This window comes from Pseudorca crassidens, chromosome 6 (assembly GCF_039906515.1).
Source record: "Pseudorca crassidens isolate mPseCra1 chromosome 6, mPseCra1.hap1, whole genome shotgun sequence".
In the NCBI taxonomy this organism is placed as follows: domain Eukaryota; kingdom Metazoa; phylum Chordata; class Mammalia; order Artiodactyla; family Delphinidae; genus Pseudorca; species Pseudorca crassidens.
This window is the reverse complement of record NC_090301.1, coordinates 83,223,892-83,247,495: the sequence shown is the minus strand read 5'-3', so window position 1 is coordinate 83,247,495 and position 23,604 is coordinate 83,223,892. Positions and strand designations below refer to the sequence as shown.

General features: G+C 32.6%; 1 long non-coding RNA gene and 1 other non-coding gene across 2 annotated transcripts in view; both read right to left on the bottom strand.

Moving 5' to 3' along the window:
* LOC137225877 (uncharacterized) overlaps positions 1-23,604 on the bottom strand; it is a 383,954-nt gene that overhangs the window by 166,243 nt on the left and 194,107 nt on the right. The gene's annotated exons all lie outside the window — the stretch shown is intronic.
* On the bottom strand, positions 11,546-11,649 carry LOC137226837 (U6 spliceosomal RNA). Its single transcript, XR_010944540.1, has one exon. It is a non-coding gene; the product is annotated as a U6 spliceosomal RNA (small nuclear RNA).

The window sequence follows — 23,604 nt, the reverse complement described above, 5'->3', positions numbered from 1 at the left end:
CAAAGGTGATCGTACATAAGCTTAACTACACAAATACCAATACTATTATACCAACAGGACCATTCTAAAGAGAAAGGAAAAATTAAAATAAAAAAGGAGGAAAGGTAAAAAATAAAATCAAATCATTGGTTCGGTTATACTCCCTGAGCCAATGAGAAACAAAAATTCTATGGTGTTTGACTGATGGTTCCAGCATCAGGAATCAGAGCAGCATAAATCATTGTTGGAAGATTTCATATTCTTAAGCTTACAATCCTTTAAAGATCTCTGCATGTTAACCAATATTATCATCATACTACACCAGAATGACGGCAACATCACCAGTTCAGGCAAAGCATCATTCATAGGAATTAAGGATTGAGATCATTGCTTCTCTCTGAGCCATTTCTCTAGGAAGACTTTTACAATTCAAAGACTTGTTCAATATGCCTGTTTATTATCACAATCTAATAGTGTTCTGTGTCAGCTTGTGGATTAAGACTGTTATAAATTGCATTTAGATCTTTAATCAAGCTGCCTAGATTATTGATTACTTAATAGTAAAACCTATTTCCTTACTTACATGGGATATTTAAAATCAAGTTTGATAATGGCTATTGCTCTCTCAAATATGCTTACACATCAATGCTGACCAACCATACAACTGGAATTTCGAATTTGTGGAAATAAGAACTTGAGAGGGGTTCTCTCCAAGTTAATAGTAACTTTTCATATTCGAAAGATTCCTTAGTTCTCTATTCTAGCTGTCTTTTGCATGTAGCCATATATTAACATGGGACAATTTTGACAGTCCTTTGGCAAGGCAATTGGGAACTGGCCATTCTATCTCTTAGGTCAATAAATTCTGCCCAAAACATCCTGTCAAATTCAGCTAATGGATACGCAGAATATGTACAGTTGAGAAGACTGTCAAACTGGACAGCTGGGGAATCATCACGTACGACTATCATAACCAATCAAAAGTCTGGAAGTGGGGCTCGAATTATTGGCTGCTATTATTTAGATGACTATCTTCCTCTGCTATTAAAAATATACAGACCGCATTTCGGTTCTTCATCCAAACAATGTCTTGCTCACCTCTGGACGTTTTCACAGGCTATTCCCTAAGCTGACAATATCTAATACCCTTTTGCTTTTATTTGCTCCTTTTCCTTCCAGTGATTTCCCATTACCTGTTTGATTTGATTTTCTTTTAAAACATTATACCCCATATTTCGGAAGGGCATGGACACACTTAGTACACTCTCACAGAGAGTCAGTGAAATTCTCCTAATAGCTCTTAGTGTAAGCAAAAAATAATAAACAGTTTGCCAGAATGATCATAATTCGCACAAATAAGTAGGTGAGTTGATGAACATATAGTGCTTTTACTATTCTTCTCTCTTTCTATTCTGCTCTCTTCCTTTCCATTTCTTTCTTAGTCCTTTCCCTTGTAAATTAGCCCTAAAACCTCTAGGTGCGGCAGAACAACTTACTGGTGAGTGGATGGAGAAGGGATATGTGGGTAGTGGTCCAGAACAGGTTGTGAGTGCCTAAGCAGAGTAAGGAAGGCATCCCCATGGAAGGGCAGTCTAATCGGAGATGGCAAATATCAAGGAGGGTAGACTTACAGAACATAAGCCCATCATTGAATATTGGAGGCCAAGCTGTGTCAACAGGGAGTCCATGCCAGGGAACGAGTACAGTGCAGACAGTAGTTTGTGTACCTACAGTGGTTTAATCAAATAAGTATATTTGAGGATAACGGGAGGTGGTTTTCTCATTGTAGAACTGATTTCCAAATATGGAAAAGTAAAAAAACTAGAATAAACCCTGTGGTAATAGATTGGAATTGGAGTTGTTGGTGGGAATACGCACTTACACATATACACGAGCACACATACATATATATGCCATATATATATGTATATATATATAGTTATATGTTGAAAATATAGATGTAAATCTAAGAGATATATATTGGATATAGATCAGTGATAGATATCAACATAGTATATGTGAAGCACATACAGAAACATTCTCTAGCTTCCTCCACTGAAGGATCTGAGAGCAGTGATACCCCAATAGCAACAAGGAATTAGAGAGAAACTGGACCTTGGCTTCTAAATATCACTCACTATTGACAAAATAAACACTTTTTGCACCATTGAAAAAAGCCCCTTGGAGAAAGGGCTGTTTCCAGTACTGGAGCAGGGAAAGTGTGAGATAAGCCAAGAAACCTTAGTCTGCCAAAAATAACAAACAAAAAAGAAGCACTCAGATAATGATGGGACACAGTAACTAGCTTGAAGAGCTCCCACTAGACAAGTGAAGGTAAGTGATAGTGGTTGATTAGAAGCCGTTGAATAAAATAGAAAATCATGAGTCCAAACACATATGAATAAAGGAACAAACAAATAAATAAGGAGCATATTACATACTTTGAAGTACTTTCTCCACAAAACATTTTTTTTTTTAAATTCCAAAGGTAAAAATGGTGAGGAGGATTTGCAAGATTTGTAAAGACTCCCCTGAATAACTGTGCAAAATCAATGGTGAAATGTATGATGTATGCTTACTTCAGGAATTCTGACAACACTACTTTGGTAAAGCCATAAAATGAATAGCGTAAGTAACTGAACAAAAAAAAAGTGATCTACTCAATAGAATGTAGTGAGAAAACACAGCACTGATACTTTGATATTCCTTTCAGTGTTATATAATCATGAAAGCCAATCCAAATTGAAAAACATTCTGCAAAATAACTAGCCTGTAATCTTCAAAAGGTCATGAAGGTCAAGGGTTGATGAACTGTTTTAGGCTGAAGGAGGAGACTAAGGAAATATAATAACTATGTTTCTTGACGCTGACCTGGATCCTCTGAGAATTAAATGGCAATGATATATCAATGTTAAGTTCCTGATTTTGATGGTTGTATTGGTCATGTAGGAAACAAATACTAAAACATTTAGGGGTGAAGAGACACCAGGGCAGCAATGTACACTCAACTGGCACAGGAAACAACCAAAAAGTTATGTGTACCATACTTGCAACTTTTCTGTAAGTTTGTGATTAAATAATTAAATAAATAATTAAAAATTTTGTTAGGGAACTGAAGATAATCAAGCACTGATTATACTATACCAGTTTCCTAGCACTACTCAGTCTTGTATGTGCCACTGCAAATTCGCTTACCACACTGCAGTGAAAAAATGTGTGTAAGTGATTGTTCTCCTGTGATCTACTCTATGTTATATATTTATGGCTCCACTGCTTAAAAGAGTTGATAGCTATGGTTTAGTAGATCATGTTTTGATCATAGTCGGATTATAAATAATCAGCCTTGGTTTGTATTCTTTTTTCCATAAAAGAGAAAAGTTTTGACATGTATTAAAGAACATAGAGAAATGGGAAGCAAGTCTCAGTGCAGAACACAAAACATATGCATTCCACCAATGCACAGAGTAACTGCACTGGTTTCTTAGAATTATTCAGAGAATTCTATCCAAATCTTGCAAGTTCTCTGTGACATTTTCTAGAAAATAGGTGGATAAATCATTTAAAATTATTTCTTAAAAAGGAGTCAAATGTAATAAACGAATCCCCCAAACTTGTAAACTATGCTGACAATTTTCTAAGAAGCTTGTTTTAGTTGCACCGTACTGATCAGGTAATGTTTCCACTCTATTCTTCTTTTTGCTAATTGGCAATCTCTAAGATTCCTAACTTTACTGTTTATGGTTCTTTCCCTTGTTAATCTTGTTCAAAACTCTGATGCAACTGGGGCTCAAATTGACTAGAACTCATATACACAGGAAAAAAAATATTAATTTGCCTTTGGGACATGAAATAATCTTATGGTATAACTTTAATACAAAATTTTAATAGCTAGCTGCATTATGTATCCTTCTTCAAATAAAAATATAGTCAAATAAATATATATATATATATCATGTTTTATATAAATACTATATATGAAATGTCAAAACATGCTGAGGGTAGGATAACTTTCTCTGCTTCCTATTACATTTCTCACCTTGCAACGAGTTAAATAATATGGTTTGATAGGTTCAAGAATGGAACGTTTTCTGTCTTGTATGCCTGTTGCTTATTTTAAGTTAAACATCTTTAATATCCTGATTTTCTCACTGCAACTGCAGTGGGTTGAGGAAAGATTTACAAGCTTAAAACTATATTCAAGTCTAATTTTGAGTTCAGTTTCAGTTGCCTCCAGCCCCACCCCTACCTCCTGCACTATCTCTTCACGTTTCCATGGACTATTTTATTCTAAGATACTGTGTAATATTAAATTACAATAATAGCAATCAAAGTCATGGGGAGCAAAGGATTTTCGATTGCAGCCCATGCTTGGCTTTCAATAGCCGGCAGAAAGAAAGCCTGAAAAGCTCAACGATTCAGAGAACTTGCCAGCAGACCCCATTGTCCTTTCAGTTTCTAATGACACTGAAGTACTTCCATGATTAAAATTTAAAGGCTTCCCAGTAACCAAGTAATTTGCCCAGAACTCCTTATCTAGCACTCACCAAGAAGACTACGATTTTAATATACTATTAATCAAGCTCCAGCCAAGTTTACCACTGATACTTTCAATTACAGAGAGACTAGCTTCATCGCTCTCAGTATGTATGGATGAGGGGAATTTTTTTTTTTTCTGATTAGTCAGTTATTCAGCAATGAAATAAACAGCCAACTTGGTTTAGACACACATTACTAACACATTAGTTGTAGATTCGCCAACAACAAACCAAAACACTGTAAACTATTTTAAACTATTAATCATTTCTAAGAATGATTACAAGTCTGAATCCCTTGGTGTTCACTGTTAACAATGAGTTATTAGTATTTTAAAACCTACACTCATTAAGAAACATGCTGAAATATGCTTTACAATAGAAAACTCAACTAAGGAACTTATTTCAAGAAAATAATGATGGATATATGCAAATATTTCTGTTTCAGTGTTGTTCATAGCACCAAATATTTAGAGCAACATAAATATTTAAATAGAAAATTGATTATATAAATTATGGATCATCCCCCCCAAAAACTGAATAATATAAAAATATGCTTAAAAAACTTTTTCTTAATAATATGAGAAATATTTTTATTATATTTAGTGGAAAAAAAGCTGGTTTACTTTGTTAAAATATATGCAAGTACCAAAAACACAAACAAAAAACCTATAAGTATAATCATTTACATATGACCAGTCCTTATCTTTTGATGATTATGAATCATAATTATTTCTTTAATTCTGCATTCTCAACATCAAATACACATTGCTTTGTAGCCAGATAAATGACATTAATTCATCTCATTTTGCAGTTAAGAATGCACCTACGTAGCCAAGGAAAAATGGAAGTATGTTGTCCTATCTTTTTTTCCTTCAATGTTTGTATAGTATCATAATGACCATTACACTAAACCACATAGTTCCTTACAAAAATAATATCTGGATAGCTATTGTATAATAGCTGATGTTTGTGACAATAATGTAGACTCTGCGTACATGTGGCTTAGTGAATGGTGAAGATGATCACCAAGTTACCTTGGTAAATTCAATAAAAAACAATCGTAACATTTTTGATTTATTTTTTTCCATTCAATTTTTGATTTGCTACATGGGAGAATTATTTTTAATAAAATTAAAGCCAAGGAATTTTACTATATGTCTTACATAAAATATAGGATAACTCTATACAGTAAGTAACTACATGGCAGTACTATTTGCGAGTGAAAATAAGATGAAATTAAAAATTGGCTGAACCTGCATAGATTGAGTTAGAAAATTTGATAATTATACATTATCTTATAATTTGTTATAATATAAATTAAATTTTGATTATTTATACTGACAATGATCCATACAATAGTAAGAGAGAAAAATAAATTTTCTGAAAAGGGTTTTAGCCAAAGAAATGAGCAACATCTAATTCTGGAGTCATATGATCTTATTATTTTTATGCTAAGTTGGAAAAACAGTAGTGTAATTACAAAATCAGGATTTTATAGGGAGAAGTTATTCATTAGTATGTTACTGATAATAGCTTGTATTTGTATAAGATTTTACAAAGGGCTTTTAAACAAATTATTGCAAATAAATCGCAGAAAATAATCACTGAACTTTATATTAATAACCATTTTACAGATGAGAAAATTGTTCATCAGGGAGTACGTGAGAAAATGTTCAACTTTAATAATGAGGCAAGCAAATAAAAACATGCTACTTTTAATTTTAACCTACAATATTAAAGATTTATTTTGTTATTGTTTTGATGATAATATCTGATACTGTTAGAGATGTGGTAATCTAAGTTTTCTCATATATCTAAGGAAAAGCACAACCATTTTGGAAAGTAATGAAGCATAGTGTATCAAATTTCAATGTATTCATACCATTTAAGTAAATAACACCACTTCTGAAAATCAGACCTAAAGAATTCAACTGAAATACAGGAAGGGTTGATGAGTAAAGATGTCCACTGCTTTATTATTTATAACTGAAAGAAAAGGATACAACTTAATATGTAGTAACATCAAAATGAGCAATTAAATTTTAAAACCATAAATTTATTAAAATTATATTAATAGTGATTTTTAATAGTGAGCCCATTCTTCATGTTACGTAAGATTTTACTACTTACAGCATGGTGATGCTTTTAAAAATATGTAGAACAAAGTTGGAATAAGATGAATAACTTAACTGTAGTTATTCTGCAAAAGTGATATTGCAGGTGATTTTTACAATACTTCTTTGTTGTAGTTTTTAGGTTTTCAACGGTGGGAAAATGTTTTTTTAAACAGGAAACATAAAATTGATTGTGTTTTAAAACTGTAAATTACCTAAATATTCACTGAATTTACTTTACATGGAGCTTGATTTGGCACTATTTACTCCAAAGCAATTTACTTACAAGATGACTGAGACCAACAAAGAGTTTAAGTAAGATTTTCTATAAATGATAATTTAAAATACTTCAAATATTTGATTTAATTTTTCCATAAATGTTAGGTTTACAGAAATCATATTTGGAAATTTTTAAATTTTACCATGGAGCGAAAAACTGAAAAACAATCATTTTGCAGTTTTAGACATTCATGATGCTTTTAATCTATATGACTACAATGATTTATTACCCAGGTGTGACCAGTAACTTGGATTTTAGAAATATTCTGCAGTAGAGGATTCATTAGTCCTATTGCAGGTAGACTCACTTTTAAGATCTATTTAGGCTGCGACAGGCACCTAAATTTCAAAACTATAGTCTGAGGTTAATAATTTTCTTCCATAATTAAATAATAAGAAGGAAATAGAATGACACATTTTAAACAAATATAAATACACTTTTCATGTGAGCATATATACATGTATTTAAAACACGTAAATGCATAATTGTCAATATTCCTTAACACTAAGGAAACACCATGAAAGATTTCTTGGACTTTTCTAATGAATTCTATACAAAGTAAAGAAAGACTTATTTTGCTGTGAGCTTTTGTTTGACATTATAACAATGTACAAACACCTGTATATAATAGTAGATGAAAAATCCTTAGTTCTAGTGATTAAAAATGTCCAAAAAATAGATTGGAATTAAACTGAAAACATAAAATCACAGATAGTTTGGGCCACTTCCAAGGAAAAAAATTGCAAATTTTACATTTTTTATTTTTGTTCCTTTAAGATACTGGTAACTTTACCTGAACACCAAAAAATAGATCTCTGTCATTTCTCAGGTGATTTAATTATGTATCCTACACTTAAAGTCTCTTTTATCCAGATCTTCCTTTAAAATGTAATAACTAGCTATTTAACTATTTAAAAATATTCTCCATCTCTAACTTCTTAGAAAGTTAGAAGATTATCAGAAGCTACCAAAAGAGGCTACAAATGTGTTTTATATCTACCTTATATAACAAATAAATAATTACACAAATGTGAACACAAATATTAACTAAGTAGGAATGAGGACCTGTGACCTGAAAATCATGATAATTTAGTTCTATTTTTTCTATTTCATAATGAAAACTCCTTTCGTATTTTACATATGTACTTGATTAAGACATATTCAAGCTCTATATTTCACAAAAAATTTGAATCCCCCTATGAACTGAACCTCTACCAGTATGCAGATTTACTCTTCACGAAGGGGAATTCTCAAGTTTTAGAGTGCTAAGTAAATCTTACAATAGAATATTTAGGCAATTGTCTACAGTCTAAAATAACATTGAGCTTCACTCTGTATTACCTTCCCCAAAATGCACAGCATTAACCAATTCTTTTCTGTCAACTAGCAATTTTTGGCAGATCCCTTTTGCATGATTCATGAAGGACCAGTAAAAGGCTAATTGTTCAAATTAATTTGCGTAAATGACTAAGCAAGAGATAACAAAATTACATCTGCACTTGTTTGGCAAAGATTCAATAGCAGAGGCCCTGTACTGCCAGCTGCTTCCAGACAACACTCTTGCAGAAATTAAAAGCTACAAATATTAATTAATACACTTTTTTGGTACGTTAATTTGCACTGAAAGGTTCCGGAGTGCAAAACTGCTGAGAAGATGAACCATGATAATTAGAATTAATGGGATGGATGCATGTTTTTTGCAGCTGAAGTTTTAAAAACCCATGAATGGAACTGGGAACTTGAAACTGACATTCCCATAAATCTCTATGATAATGCAGCTATTAGTATTAGAAGGATTAAGTACTATGGCTCCAGAGTTATCCATCACATGACATGTTATATCCCATCTGTCATTGCAGTAGCTAAGACATGATAGCTGTCCTTGAGGAAGCTGTATGAAAAGCTTTGGGAATTCAAGGAATTGTAGTGATGACTGTCAGACTACAAAATGAATAGCTCAAATCTCTGACTTCCAAACAAATAATAGCTGGCACTCTGTATTTGTCAGCTTAGTACTTTGCAAATACCCTAACCCTCATATCTATACTTAAGTTTAGTTAGGCAATCTGAATTATAGATAGGTCAGATGGGAAAAAATAGTAGTAAAATATCACATATTTTATCTTTAATTCATGTATAACTTTAGGAGTGAGTTCCCTGTAGAATAGTTTTTACTGATTGCATTATTAATTATACATAGAACAAACTAGGAAAATCTTACTGTTGACATACTAGTAAATATGCTGAAATGATGCAAAGTACTAAGAAGGGAAAATTCAATGCTAAGTCAAACACTGGGTCTTCAGTTTTATCTATTGATTTAAAATTTTTATAGTTCAATAGCTGGCAATAAAAAATAGAATATCACTTTCAACATGGAACTTCACAAATAGTGCTAATGTATGCTACACAACTAGACATACAAATGGAGAAATTTACTCTTTTTTGCTTAAAAAATACAAAAATGGAATTTACATTGCTTACAGAATAAATGCAACACAAATTAAAGGACATAGCATCTCAAAGCTAGGAACTAATTGTTTTACAGTAGTCTACTTTGGCACTTTCTAGGAATGCTGTAACCATCTTGGAGTTCTGCATTTAATGAGAGGTTATGGGTAAATAAAAAGGAGTTTTAAGATTTAAATATATATAGTATTTAGAAAATAACATGCTTTAAACCAGGCTGACCTTCTGCACATGGGTGAAGGGAAAATTCTAGATCTAAGAAAATCTATCCTCATTGATATCCAGAATTATACTCTAACATGTTTATTCATTTTATTGTGTGGTTTTTAATGCATATTCCTTGGTAGCTTTCCCAGATATTGTCTTTCTCTAAAATTTTGTGGAAAATTGTATGTATTTTTTTCTTCCTCAAGAAATACCTGATTGCATTATTATACTATATTCTCAATGGCGTTAAGACCCAAGTTTAAACTCAAGGCTTTGATCTCTTTTATAGTGGATATAATATAAGCATTGCCAGAAAAGCAGTACTTGAAATTGCAAACAGTCATTTATTGTTCTTGGAAAGAGATTTCTATCCTTCCTTGATAACAGTGTACAAGGGGACACTGATGTAATTTCAGGCAGACAGAAAGAAATGTCCAGAAGTGGAGAACAAGGATGCAGAATCAGAAGCCTGAGAACCCTTGGGTAAAAATTGCCTAGCTTAGAGCTGTGCTCAGGTCTTGTGTTTCTTTTGAAGAATGATAAAGAATACAAGTAATTTACTCAGGGGATAAAAAGGTCATGCAGTAATGTAATAGTTTTAAGCATCTGGTAACTCACTGTCATAAAGAGACTATATATTTGACTTTATAGAGAATGTCTTAATGACAGGTTGATGAAGCCTGATGAAACAGCTCCAAGTATGGAATCAGAGAATGTTGTTCAGAGGATAAAGTAAAACTCAGTCATTTGCCTGCTCCAAATCACAATAAAAACATTTCAAATATTTTTTTCCCCAACAGAGGAGTTTATAACTGTAAAGACAGTTTATTCAGATATATTAGATAATCTGTTTTGTAAATTATTTAAATGAGCAGCTAATAGGCAGAATAAAAGCTTTTTTTGTTAGAATGGAGAAGGCACATGCCAAGGTGTTTAACTACTTAACTGGTGTAATCTATGCAATAGATGCATAACTATTTTCTATAAAAATAGTTTTTATAAGTCTTTTAGTAGTTAACTTCTTAAAATTGTTAAAATGTGTGCTGTTTTCTAATTTCAGAATCAAATGTATATTTTAAAAATACTTCATTAATTTATCATTTTTGTGTAAAGTTAAGATGCATCTCTATCTTTAATACTCATAGTTGATTTGAGCCCATTAACGTACTTGTCAGAGTAGTTCAAACATTTCATCAGAGGGCACACAACATTTTCTTCAGTCGGTAATGAGTCTCTACACATATATGTAACTCTAGAACTACATAGGCTCTACTATTTTGCAGATGCCAGCTTAGCACCGTGCCTGATACAGAATAAGCTGTTGTTTTATTAGGGTAGAATTATTGATGCTTGTCTAAACATGACATTGCCTGGAAAAATGTTAGTTATTTCTATTACTACCTAAAGTAAGTTAATATATCAGGAAACAGCACGTATCACATGCAACAATAACCCATTTTAAGAGATGCCTAGGACACAGAAAAGTACACACAAATATACAAAGAAAGCAAGTACCATGTCGATAATTTATTTTCTTTGGGCAAAGTGACCAAAGTTGAGAGAAAATATCTCTACCGCAAAATAAACATAATTTAAAAAATTAAGGTCAGTATTTTTTAAATGATCAAATTCCTATCATCAGTATCCAATTTCTATTTTACTTTTAATGCCCCATGAAAAAACAATTCATAAGTAAAACCAAGGAGAGTTTTCTCACAAAAATCTTAAGGGGGTAAAACAGTTTTCCTGAATCCATGTTTTCATATTACAATTTCATAAATAAAACAAAACACATATACACAGCTTTACCCCACTTGGAAGCTCAGAGGCACACAGGTAAAGGGCAAGAAGGTTCGACACTAAGCTACTTGGGTTCTTTCTTTTCCTTTGTTTTTTTTCCTTTCCTGCTCATGAGCTGAGTCCTCTGCTTGCAGGCAGCAGGAGAAAGCCTGTCATCTAAGAAAAATATTTAACACCCAGGAAGTTTTGTGTCATCCTTGCACAAGGGGCCATGCTAATTTTCTCTATATCATTAGAAATTGGACATTTGTAACTGAGGGGTCAGGTTCTAAACATCTTTAAAACTGAGTCAATTTAACTACAGTAATTTAAAGAGAATATCTATGAAAGCTTCTAGTTCATGTTCCCAGATCTGGATTCTTGGTTGTTCATCTACTTCTTGGATCTACAACCTAGCTGGAGTTGTTTTTTCTTGGTTTGTTTTTATTTATATTTTCATTTACTTGTAATTGTAAGAAACTTAACTAATACTTACAGTACTATATTCCCTGGGGTCAGCAACATAAAGGGACCACCCCTGCACCCCCGGGTTAAAACCTTGGCTTCAAAATAAGTCACATGATCTTTACAACCAATTTTAAGAGCAAAAATAATAATTTCCTATCGAATACCTTTCCTTAAATGAATAAAAATACCCACTTTGCTATACTTAAATATCCTAAGATGCAAATCATGTCAATAAAAGATAGAAAACACCTTTGAATATGAGTTGCACCAAGTGTTATTACATACATTTAAACAAAATATTCAGTTGATTAAAATATATTTGAAGAATCCCATTCACACTTGATTCACTCTTCTGCCTGCATTTACCTCAGGGTAGGTATGCAAGTTTTCTTTTTCTACCTATAACTCTCACACCAACAAAATAATGCTGTCTTTAGGATGTGATTTTATGATCCCTAAATTCTTTACTGCATTTTCTATGATATATTATGAAATGTTCTTTGATTAAGCAAAGTCAATGTCCCATAAGATTATATATACCCCCATAAATGATACCTTAAAAAACAAAGACTTCATTATCCCATTAGTGAATAGGAAAAAAAAGTCACAATCATTAGGAAGTCAAATGCTACCTTTGAGATTTGGGCAATGAAGTTACTTTGAGGAAGAACATCTATCATGAGAGAAACCATTTCTTTATGTGAAAAGCACATAGAATCTACATGGTAGAAAAGTTCTTTACTCATAAGGAAGCCAGAAAGAGTAGAATCCATTTATTTGTGAGTCTATTTCTTGAACCCTTATCGTTTTGGTTTCTTAAATCAAATTACTGAAATTGGTATTTAGAAATAAAAAGATAGGTTTCACACACGGTCACTAAGGTTATCACTCCATGGAAGAAAATGTCTGACATGGCTAAGTATAAATTGTATAGCATAGTAAGAATTCTGACGTTATGAGAAGAAGTGCATTTTAATGCCTACTAATTTCTTGGAAAACAGTCTAGTGAAATTATGAAAAATAAGACGCTTTAAAATTATCCACCAACACGAGGCTATGTTAGAACTCGAACAATCAAAATATCTAATGTTCAGTCCAGGTAGAGAGACTAGCTGTAGGATACTAGATGGAAAGGCTAAAAAGGTACCATATTTCTTCAATACAATGCATTGTGACTGAATGATCTGCCATGATGCCTTTGGCAACTGTTTCTCTGAGGTTCAACTTACAAAAGGAAAATGAATTAACCCTGTTTACCACTTACTGGTAATAACTCACACTAATCTTGCCAAGGAAAGATCTGCTATCAGGTTTCCAATAATCTTAGGTTTTTGTCATCCTAACTCCTTTCAAAGAAAAGCTTTCATTCTTTGAAAGAACATTAGAATAAAATCCCTTTGGAGATAACTTTACATTTCCTATTCATAAGCCCCCAAATAACAGCACTCCAGAGTAATAGCAGCGGCCTAATAATTCACCACATGTCTGACCACTGATTACCCTTATTTGGAGGAAGACACTTAAGATCAAGTATAGGTTTCTAAAGCCATATGGCAAAATGGAAAAATCATTGTTCTGGGGGAAGAATTCCTCCAATGGTTCTTGGGTGATCTTACAAAAGTCATTTAAATTCCCCTAGGCTCAGTGTATGCATCCAACATATGGGGCCATGCAAACTGTATATTCTAACTACCTCAGTAAAATCAGTGTAATTAACAGTGAAAGTTGATTTTATCCATTCAAAAGAAAAGACAAACACACTAAATAACTTGCTACTCCCATCTACTGGAATAAATAACTTAATTTACATATGGATTGCTCTTGATGATTTAGCAGTGAAGGTGGGGCTCAAAGAAACAAACCAAGTGAATAAGCATGATGTGCCTGTGTTTTATTTCATTTAACAAGCATTAACTACAGTGGTGGCTGACTTTCCTTTTCTGGCCTACAAAAGAGACTTTACACTGCACTGCTTCCATAAGAGATTTACACAACCAGGCTTTACATTTTTATCATGTGGAAAGCTGTCAGAAGAGGTTGGAAATTGCAGACTGTCAATGAGTGGGCGGAAAATAAGTGATCTTATTTTTTAAAAGAAATACAGTGCATGGACAATTCAAAAGGGAAATAAGGAAAAATAAAGATAAGGAAAGCAAAGACAAGGGGGAGTAATAGGGCTTTGTTATTGTGTAGCATGTTGGAAATAATAAGAATTCAATCAGATATTTTTAACAAACATTTTTTTCTTAAAGTACTAATAGGATAAAATGAATGACTTTTTCTTCATATTTACTTATTCTTTTTTCCTATACATTGGTCCACCATCCTTCAAGGAAAAATAAAATATCACTGACCAAAAGCCAGGATCTGGCTTCCTCAACAGTATTTGTGCCTGGCGACAGTTGCAGGCTTGTCACATTTAGTCTATCTCTAAGCTTCTTGTAGAAATATGAACAGATATCACTGTACAAAGCCTTAGAAAGACAAGACTGTGATTCAAATTGTCCTTTTTATTCAACACCTTCTTGTGAGTAGAACTAGCCAGAAGCAATGCAAGCTGGGATAAAGAAACATGACCAGCTGTCCAATGGAGTCAGACTCTTTGAAACTAGTGGTATTTTCTCTGAGAAGTAATTGAAATAAACAAGAAATTTATCCTTGCTTCAGCTCAAGGAATGGAGAAAATGCATATTGAGAAGTGAGAATAGAGGATGAATTGGTTTAAAAAAATAGAAGAGATATTCTGGCAAGGGCAAAGGAATGAGCTGAGAGTGCTTAAAGACATTTTACAGTAAATATTTTGGTAAATCATTATGCAGTTTTATTTTGTTTGTTTTTCAATTTTGTCTAGTCTGCACTTCCAGCAATGAAGTGATGATGACCAACTGGATTTGAATTTATACAAACTGTAAAATACCAGCTTTAGATGTCATAGGGAATAGGTTATGTTTAATACCACATAAATATTCTAGTGAAAAAAAAGCATTGTATTAGTCTGCTAGGGCTGCTATAACAAAACACTGCAGAGTGGATGGCTCAAACAACAAAAATTTACTTTCTCACAGTTTTGGTGGCTGCGAGTTCAAGATCAAGGTGCTGGCATAATTGTTTTCTCTTGAAGCCTCTCTCTTTGGCTTGGATGGCTGCCTTCTCACTGTGTCCACACATGATCTTGCCTCTATGCACACACATCCTTGATGTCTCTTCCTCTTTTTAAAAGGACACCAGTCCTATCAGATGAGGGCCTCACACTTATGTCTTCATTTAGCCTTAATTATCTCACTAAAGACCCTATCTCAAAATACAATCATATCAGGGGTTAAGGCTTTAACATATGAATTTTTGGGGACACAGTTCAATCCATAACAAGCATCTGGTAACTACAGGAAACTTTTTATGTATTCCCTGGGTATGAGGAGATTCCTTGTTCTTTATTCATCTCTTTAAAATAAGCATCGCTAAGATTTAACTTCCCTTTGGAATTAATGTAGCTATATTTATCAGGGCATTTTTAGAGAACGTATTAGAAAAAAAAATTTAATTCGAAATAAGTTGTTGATCACACCAATAATTTTAAGTAAGTGATCTAATATGAAAGCCAAGAACACTGTCTACTTTGGTGCACTATGGAAATGCCTCACCAGCCCAACCAAGCCACACTGACATGCCAGTGCAGTGACTTTATTTCAGAGCAATATTTTTGTAGGAAAAGACCATACCACCTACATATAAATATCAGAAAAAATTACCTGAAGTTTAGAAATAAGCAATAGATTACTAGGTATTCTTTTATTCCTTGGTTTTGTATTTATTTGTCATTTTAAAAACTCTGTAGGAATAGAGGTTAACTTGTAGATTTTTGTCAGGGAGAGATGTAAATAATTTCTGTCCAATGAAAGAAATAACCCCAAAAGTTATCATTTATGGCCATATAAGACATTACTCAGTTTTATATCTAAATATTTATTATTTATCTAATCTTACCCTAATATTTCTTTTTAAAATTAACTCTATACTTACCTCATCAAATGTCTTTTGAACTGATTTAACTTGACTGGTTCACTCATTAATTAATGGGTTAAACAGAATCTTTGACAAATGTTCATTTGATATTTGCCTCAGAGGCATAAATTTATTTTCCTGAAAATAATACTTAAACATAACCAATAAACATGTATTCACTGATTAATAGCTTACATTGGCATATTATAATAAACAGTCTAATCTGGAAACTGAATCCTTAATAGGAACTATAACACCAAATAATTTGTAGTTTAATTTTTAAATTACTTTTCATGTTTTTAGAGAAAAATAGAGAATTGGAAATTCAAGAAAAGCAACAGGAGCATTTTAAAAACTCTTTTATTTCTAAGTTTGTTGATTGCAAATTTATGTATGAAAAGGTTGTGCCTATTGCTGAATTTCCTCATTGTTTTCCATTGTTAATGTTAAACCAACACATGTTGATTAATTCTCTATGTGAACATTGTGAATATATATTTATAGAAATACTGTAGGAGAGTATGATTTCAGTCCATGGTAGTTTATAGTAAAGGAAACCAGGTTTAGTCCCCAGTGGCTAACCTAACAGATAAGGTACTCTCTATGGTTAATTTGGCTAGAGTCCCACATTAACTTTAGGTATTTTTCAGGGAAGAAAAAGCACAGTGGTTTTTACCCAAAGAAATTTAGCCTAGTACCATGGCAACAAAGGAATTAGCTAGCTGGATTGTTGGAGGTTATATAACCATGAATGTAGAATACTTTTGACCTAGTCCCACTGAGTTGATTTTTCTGTCTTTTCGGAATTCAATATTTGAGGTCAGGAATCTTTCCCACTGTGAAGTCTTCCTTACTATGGACCTAGGCTAAATTAAACTGCCCCTGAATCCCTATGCCATCCTTTAATTGCACTTAATTTCATATACTATATACCTCATTTTATGATCCTGTTTACTCCATGAGCTCAATAAAAAGCAATTATGTTTGTAATTCAACTAATTTAGTGTTTGACATCTGTATATTAAATAAGTAAAATGGGATAAAATATATTTGATTGACCAGCCAAAGTGAATTAACTAACTTGAAATACAAACTTGAGTATGCTCAAAAATAAAAGGACCTTATGGAATGTATCCACACACAAAAAGCAGATCTATAAGCACAAACATTAACACATGAATTATCAAAAATTTTCCCCCAAATAACTGCTTATCCAACAGAATTCAACCATTTTGCTTCTTTTCAAATCTTATTGGGAGTATAAACAGTCTCAATCTGATTCTGTCTGAATCTAATCTAAACTCTACACCTTTAACCAGCAATTACTACAACATAGATTTCTCTATTGTCGCAGCTATAATTTTGTAAAGCATTTATTTTTAAATCATTGAGACTTCTTATAGTTATTAGCATAAAAAGTTATAGGAATATTTAAAATATCCCAAATATAACACTGAGTTTTATTTCAAAGGAAGGTTTTGTTGTGCATCTAAAGGCCAGAAAATAAGGCATATAATAAAGAGCCTGGTAGACATTTTACTTTGACAATATCACTGAAAATGGCTATAAAATCTGTAGGAAACCTCTGAGGGGGATGCAGAATCCATTTTGTTTTAAAACTGACCCTGAAGCTGTGTCAAAACATTTTTAATATCCACAATGAAGAGTCAAAGACAGGGCTGGCAGATTTCTCAGGCTTGAAGTAAAACATTCAGTTTAGTGATTCTACTTATTTCATGTGATGGGGTTGAAACCAATGTAGAGAAAGGGTCTTTCATTTTCCTTTATTTACACCTATTAATTTTAAATTATGAAACAGCATAGCTAAACCATACAAAAAAGTATTTTTAACTGCCAGACTAGTTCAAAGAAACACCAAATGCCTCCCTTTTGATCATGAAATAAGGAAATACAAAAGAGTTAATTTTTTCAATGCTTCAAAAAAAATTCCATCTCAAACATATGCAAGTCTATCTGATTTGACCTCCTTCTAATGTAAGCTAAAATGTAAGTTATTCTCACACCTCAGCAAGAATGTAAAATATTTTAAGAATAGACATGTGAGATAAAAATGTCAATAATGTATTCATCCCTTGTAGTCAGATGTAGCCTGCTGTAGTCCAGTAATTCAATTAGGAAAACAGATTGTGCAGCTCAGGCTTTCTGAATGTCTTACCTTCTAAACTTTATAAAGCTTGTTTTTAGAGCCTAGTAGTTATAGTTATTCAGAAGGGACTAAACCTTTTCTGCTTCTGTGATGTGTCCGTTCTGTTAATTCTCATTACATTCTTATAAGTGTATCTTATTTTAAATGATGCATCTTTTCATTTTTCTTAGAAATCAATCTTAGGAAAGATACTCTGTTATAAGTGTTACTCAAATATGTAGGCAATTTGTTCCTTACTGGAATAAAATACCTACCAACAATTAGCAACTGCTATATCCTGTTACCAAGACATCAGTCAAAGAGTTTGTTTCCTAGTCAAGAAAATACTTTATTTATTGACTCTTGTATATTCTGGTATGTTTCAAAGACTTTGGTAGCTGTCTCCTTGTAATATTTTAGCTTTTAAGCTGCTTCCCTGCCTCACTGAGCTCACATAAGATACATCTGAAAGCTTTAGTACAAATTTACTTCGAATAAAGTCTTCAATTCATTTTCATGGCACCAAAAAGACAGCTTTAATAACTGCAATGACAAATAAACTGGAAATCATTCCAGGCCTTTTCACTTAACTGACAAGTAGAACACTCTCATAATGAGCCGCAGGTTTTACATTTTCTCTTTGACCATAATAGCTTCATTTAAGAGCGTCAGACCCTGACACTTCATCATTTATCTACATTATTTCTCATCTACTTTCAAATAAATTATGGAATACTAGACTGAGCACATAAAAACAAAGTGACTTGTTATCAGTAAACAGAAAGATAAATTGTCCAGAAGTTCCTCATTTAGTTCCCTTTAAATTTAAGGGCAAGTTATTGGGTGCACCTTTTTTAACATCCAATGTTTGCATTTTTACAGCCATCTTATTTCTCTTGCCACTGGCCTCTGTGCACTCATCCAGAGCCTGATGTGGAAGGCATAAAGTAATCCCATTATCCCGAGGTTTGCCGCTGAAGTACAAAGAGGCAGAAGGGGAGAAAATCAAATTAAAAAAACTTGGAAAGAGATTTCTCCACATCTGTAAAAACCCCCATCCATAATACATCTTGTCATACTAGGAAATGTGACACTTCCAAAGTAATGAACAGTGCAACTGTAACTCTTTTAGCCCTTGGAAATATAGCACTGATTTTAAATGGATGGGTGAGTGCCATCTCTTCTCACTGAATCATCCCCCTCCTTTTTTAACCATATAGAACTGGAGAAAATAAAATCACTATCAGATTGTATTTCTTTTTAAAACTGTTGGCCAAGTTAACAGAAATCCTCACATCTCTTATTTCTTACTTATTTGTTTGGTATTAACTTTCAAAGACTTACAGAATCATATCAGATTAATAAGTACAAAAATCAGTATTAAAAAACACTAAACCATGAATTTTTGTATGTGTGGTAGTACATATTGAAGTCTTGGATGTATGCTGTATTTATCAATGAAGGGAGTCATAGGGTGATTGTGTATTAACAAATTTTCAATGATTTGAGGTATTCTGAAATTAACTCTCAAAAAGCATACTTTTTTGTTGTGTTTTTCCTAGCTAGTCCAATCAATTTGGTCATAATACCTTTCAAATTTAATAAGAAATTATATGGAAATTTATTCACAGGTGACAACATTTATAGACCCCCTTACTCTGAGTTAAATCCTGATACAGGGAATTATAAGTGAAAGGATATGTTCCATTATTTGTCCTCAAAGAGCTCTGAAAAAAAGGTTTCTCATTTAATTTTGACAAGCTATTTAGCTTCTGAGATTCTACAGTGGTGAGAATAATTTAAGGAGTTAATTTATATTTCTCTATATTTATCCATTGAGGGACTCTTCCAAGTTCTAGTTCCTGAAAATATGGTAAAATAATATGGTCGTCTGGCTCCTTCTATATATATATAGAACCTGAAGAGGTTCTAGAAAGAGAGGCTGATGGATCTGTCAGCCAGTCAAAGTCATAGAGAGGTTGGTGGATCAGTTGGGACAAAAGAAGGTAGTTAGTGCTGTGTGTGAGTGGGAGAGTGACAGAGAGGGGGAGGTAGAGGTAGAGAGAATAAAAGGCAGAATAACCTGGAGTAGAAACAGTATAGATAGGATCAATTTAGCTTTTTTAAAAAGTAAGGAAAAGAAAACAGGTACAGTGCTGGCTTTTTAAAAATAACAGTGTCTGGGTAAATGTACAAATTATCCCTTGACGGTTCCTTGGCATTCCCCTACCCGCTAAAGTCACCAAGAGGGACAAAGGTCAGGACATGGATTTTTTCCCCCATCCCAAACTACACAACCCAGTAAAGATGACTAATCCCCAAAAGGTAATATACACTTACAAAGAAAAGCAAAAAAAGACATCTTGAGAGCTCAATAAATAGAAGAGAAAGACAACAAACTCCAAACCTATAGGATGAAGCTGATTCAACAAGCATTTAAGTGTTGTCAAATAGCGAAGGGGGATATTGTAAACCTGAAACAGGAACAAAACGTAATAAAATATAACAACCATAACAAGTAGGGGTTCTGGGTGTGAAAATATCCATTAAAATAGGCAACTCAATAAATAGTTCAAATAGATAAAACTGAAGAGCTAGTCAGTGAAATGGAACATAACGTGAATCTCAGAAGGATTTGAAGGGGAGAGTGGTAATAAAAGAATGAGGATAGACGTGAAAGAGTTAAATTGCACTTCCTAAAAATCCAAAAAGTAAAATAGAGAGATGACAGGAAGCCTTTAATAAACTGATACAAATTCACACACATGCACAATATACCTCCATAGTAACAGTTACAACTGATTTATAAGATTCAAGGAAATGAATGAAAAATGAAGCAAATTTATATAAAGTAATACTCTTACAATTTAATATGTTTAGAAATGTGAAAGAACTTTGTTTAAACAAAGTTAGTAATCATATCAGCCCCATGTTTGTGAGGTTACGATTCATATTGTACTTATCTTTATGTTTTCAGCCTGAAGAGTAACGCCTGGCTCTTAGTGTTTAAATAAAATAGATGAATTTAAATTCTTCCTAAACCAGCATTATAGATGAATTGGTATCATTATTAAAGAATTAACTCTATTTTTGTTTGTGCCAAGATTATAGAAACTAAGTTTGTCTAGTTGCTCTTCTAAGGGGGTCAGATACAAGGGTCCTGGAATATTTTCTAGATAATGTAACACCTAAGTAAATCTTAAGAATAGATATATATTCATAAATTGGAAGGCTCAATACTGTTAAGATGTCAATTTTCCCTAAATGAACCAGAATAGAGTCCAGAATGTTTATTGATTTTCATCAACGGGCTAAGGCAATAAAAAGAGGGAAAAAAAAATCTTTACAAAAAATGGTCCCTGAAAAACTAGATAAATATATAGGAAAACAAAAACAAATAAAAAACTTTGACCCATAGCTCATACCATACCAAAACCTTAATTATAAATAGATCATAGACACAAATATAAGAGCAAAACTATAAAACTTTTAGAAGAAAATGCAAGAGAGTTAGAGATTCAATAAAAGAAAAAATATGGATAAATTGGACTTTATCAAAATTTAAAACTTCTCCCCATGAACAGACAGCTTTAAGAAAATAAAAAAGCAAGTCACACACTGGGAGGAAATATTTGTAATACATATATATATATATATATGTATATATATATATCTGGAAAATAACTTATATTTAGCCTATGTAAACAACTGTTCATGGTAAGTAACAAAAAAATAATAACCCAATAAAAATGGGCAAAATCGCTTAGGAACTTCTAAAAGGAAGATAAATTATTGGCTAATAAGCATAAGAAAAGTGCTCAACATTTTAGTAATCAGAGAAACATAAATTAAAATGGCAATGAGGTACCACTACACACCCCCTAGGATGGTTAAAAAAAGAAAATGACTGTCAACACCAAATGTTGGTGATGTGGAGTCACTGGAACTCTTACTAATTGCTGTGGAAGAATAAAATGTTTCAACCACTTTAGAAAACTGGAATTTTCTTATAAATTTAAATACATACTTACCATATGACCCAGTTATTCTATTCCTAGGTATTTTCCCAAGACAAATACAAACATATATATATATATGCAAGTAGAAAAACTTGTACAAGATTATTTGAGTAGCAGTTTTGTTCATACTATCCACAAAATGACAACAACCCAAATATCCATCTACAATATAATGGATAATCAAACTGTGATATATTCATACAAAGGAATACTGCCTCATAGTAGTAGCAGCAATAGTAGTAGTAATATAACTACATGAGTAAATCTCAAAAACATCTTGAATGAAAGCAGGTAGACACAGAAGAGTAAACACTGTTGGCTTCCACTTATATGAAATTCAAGAACAGGGATAATCAGTCTATGGTTTCAGAAATAAGAAGAATTCTTATTTATAAGGTATGTGAATTGACTGAAAGTGGATGTGAAAGAAATTTCTGAGATGATGAAAATTAGCTATATCTCTTTGTTGTTGTACCAAGATGTACACAGTTTGTCAATAGTCATTGAATTTTACACCATATAAAGATTCAGCCTTAATAATAAAAAATACAAGGAACCTTCTTCCTAGTTTGGTGATAATCTCATGGGGTGGGTTTAACAACAGACTACACAGAGTAGAAAACAGGATTAGTGAAGTCAAAGCAATGTCAACAGAAAACGTCCAAACTGAAGTACAGAGAGAAAACAAATGAAAAAAAAAAAGAATAGATGAGAAGAGTAGGTGAAACTCAACCAAAAGATCAGAAAAACTTCAGATTCCTAGAACAAGAGAAGGATAATGGCACAGAAAGAAAAATGAAGTAATAATCTAACGAATCAAACCACGGATTCAAGAATCTCAGTGAATTTCATAGGATAAGTACAAAGAAAACTACTCATAGCCAATTACTAAGAATCAAATACAAAGATAAAATTTGACAAGCAACCAGAAGCAAAACAAATTACTTTCACTGAAACCACATCCTGATGGCTGAATATCAACCAAATTTTGGCAGCTAGAAGACAATAGACTGAAATATTTAAAGTACTAAAAGGGGGGGGAAGCTATTAATCTAGAAATATATATTCAGCAGAAATATGATTTTAAGCTGATGGTAAAATAGTTTTCAGACCAAATCAAATCAACAAAAGACTCTGTACCCCTCACACTTGCACTCTACGAAATACTAAGCAGATTTCATCATAATGAAGAAACATGCCCTCAGTTGGAGGCTCAAAGCTTTAGTTTGGAATAAAATGATCAGAAAAGATAAATATATTAGTAAATATAAATGAATATTAACTACTTAAAATTACAATGTGGATCAAGTTCTATCAGGAAACATAAAACACTCAATAATTTGAACAGGAATAAATTGAGTATAAATTAATTCATATTAATATAAAGAATTAGTAATTAGCAAGAGATGGTTTAACTACTAAAAATGGTTAAGAGAACTTTAAACAATATAGGAATAGCAAATGGGAGAATCTTTTACCTCGAAGGCTGAGGAAAACTACCGAAGGAAGAAATATACTTGGAAGACTCCCTGCTTGCAGACCACCACCACCAAGCTGAGATTCAGGCATTGCTGAAGAGAGAAATACTATGGCCTACTGGAAGGTA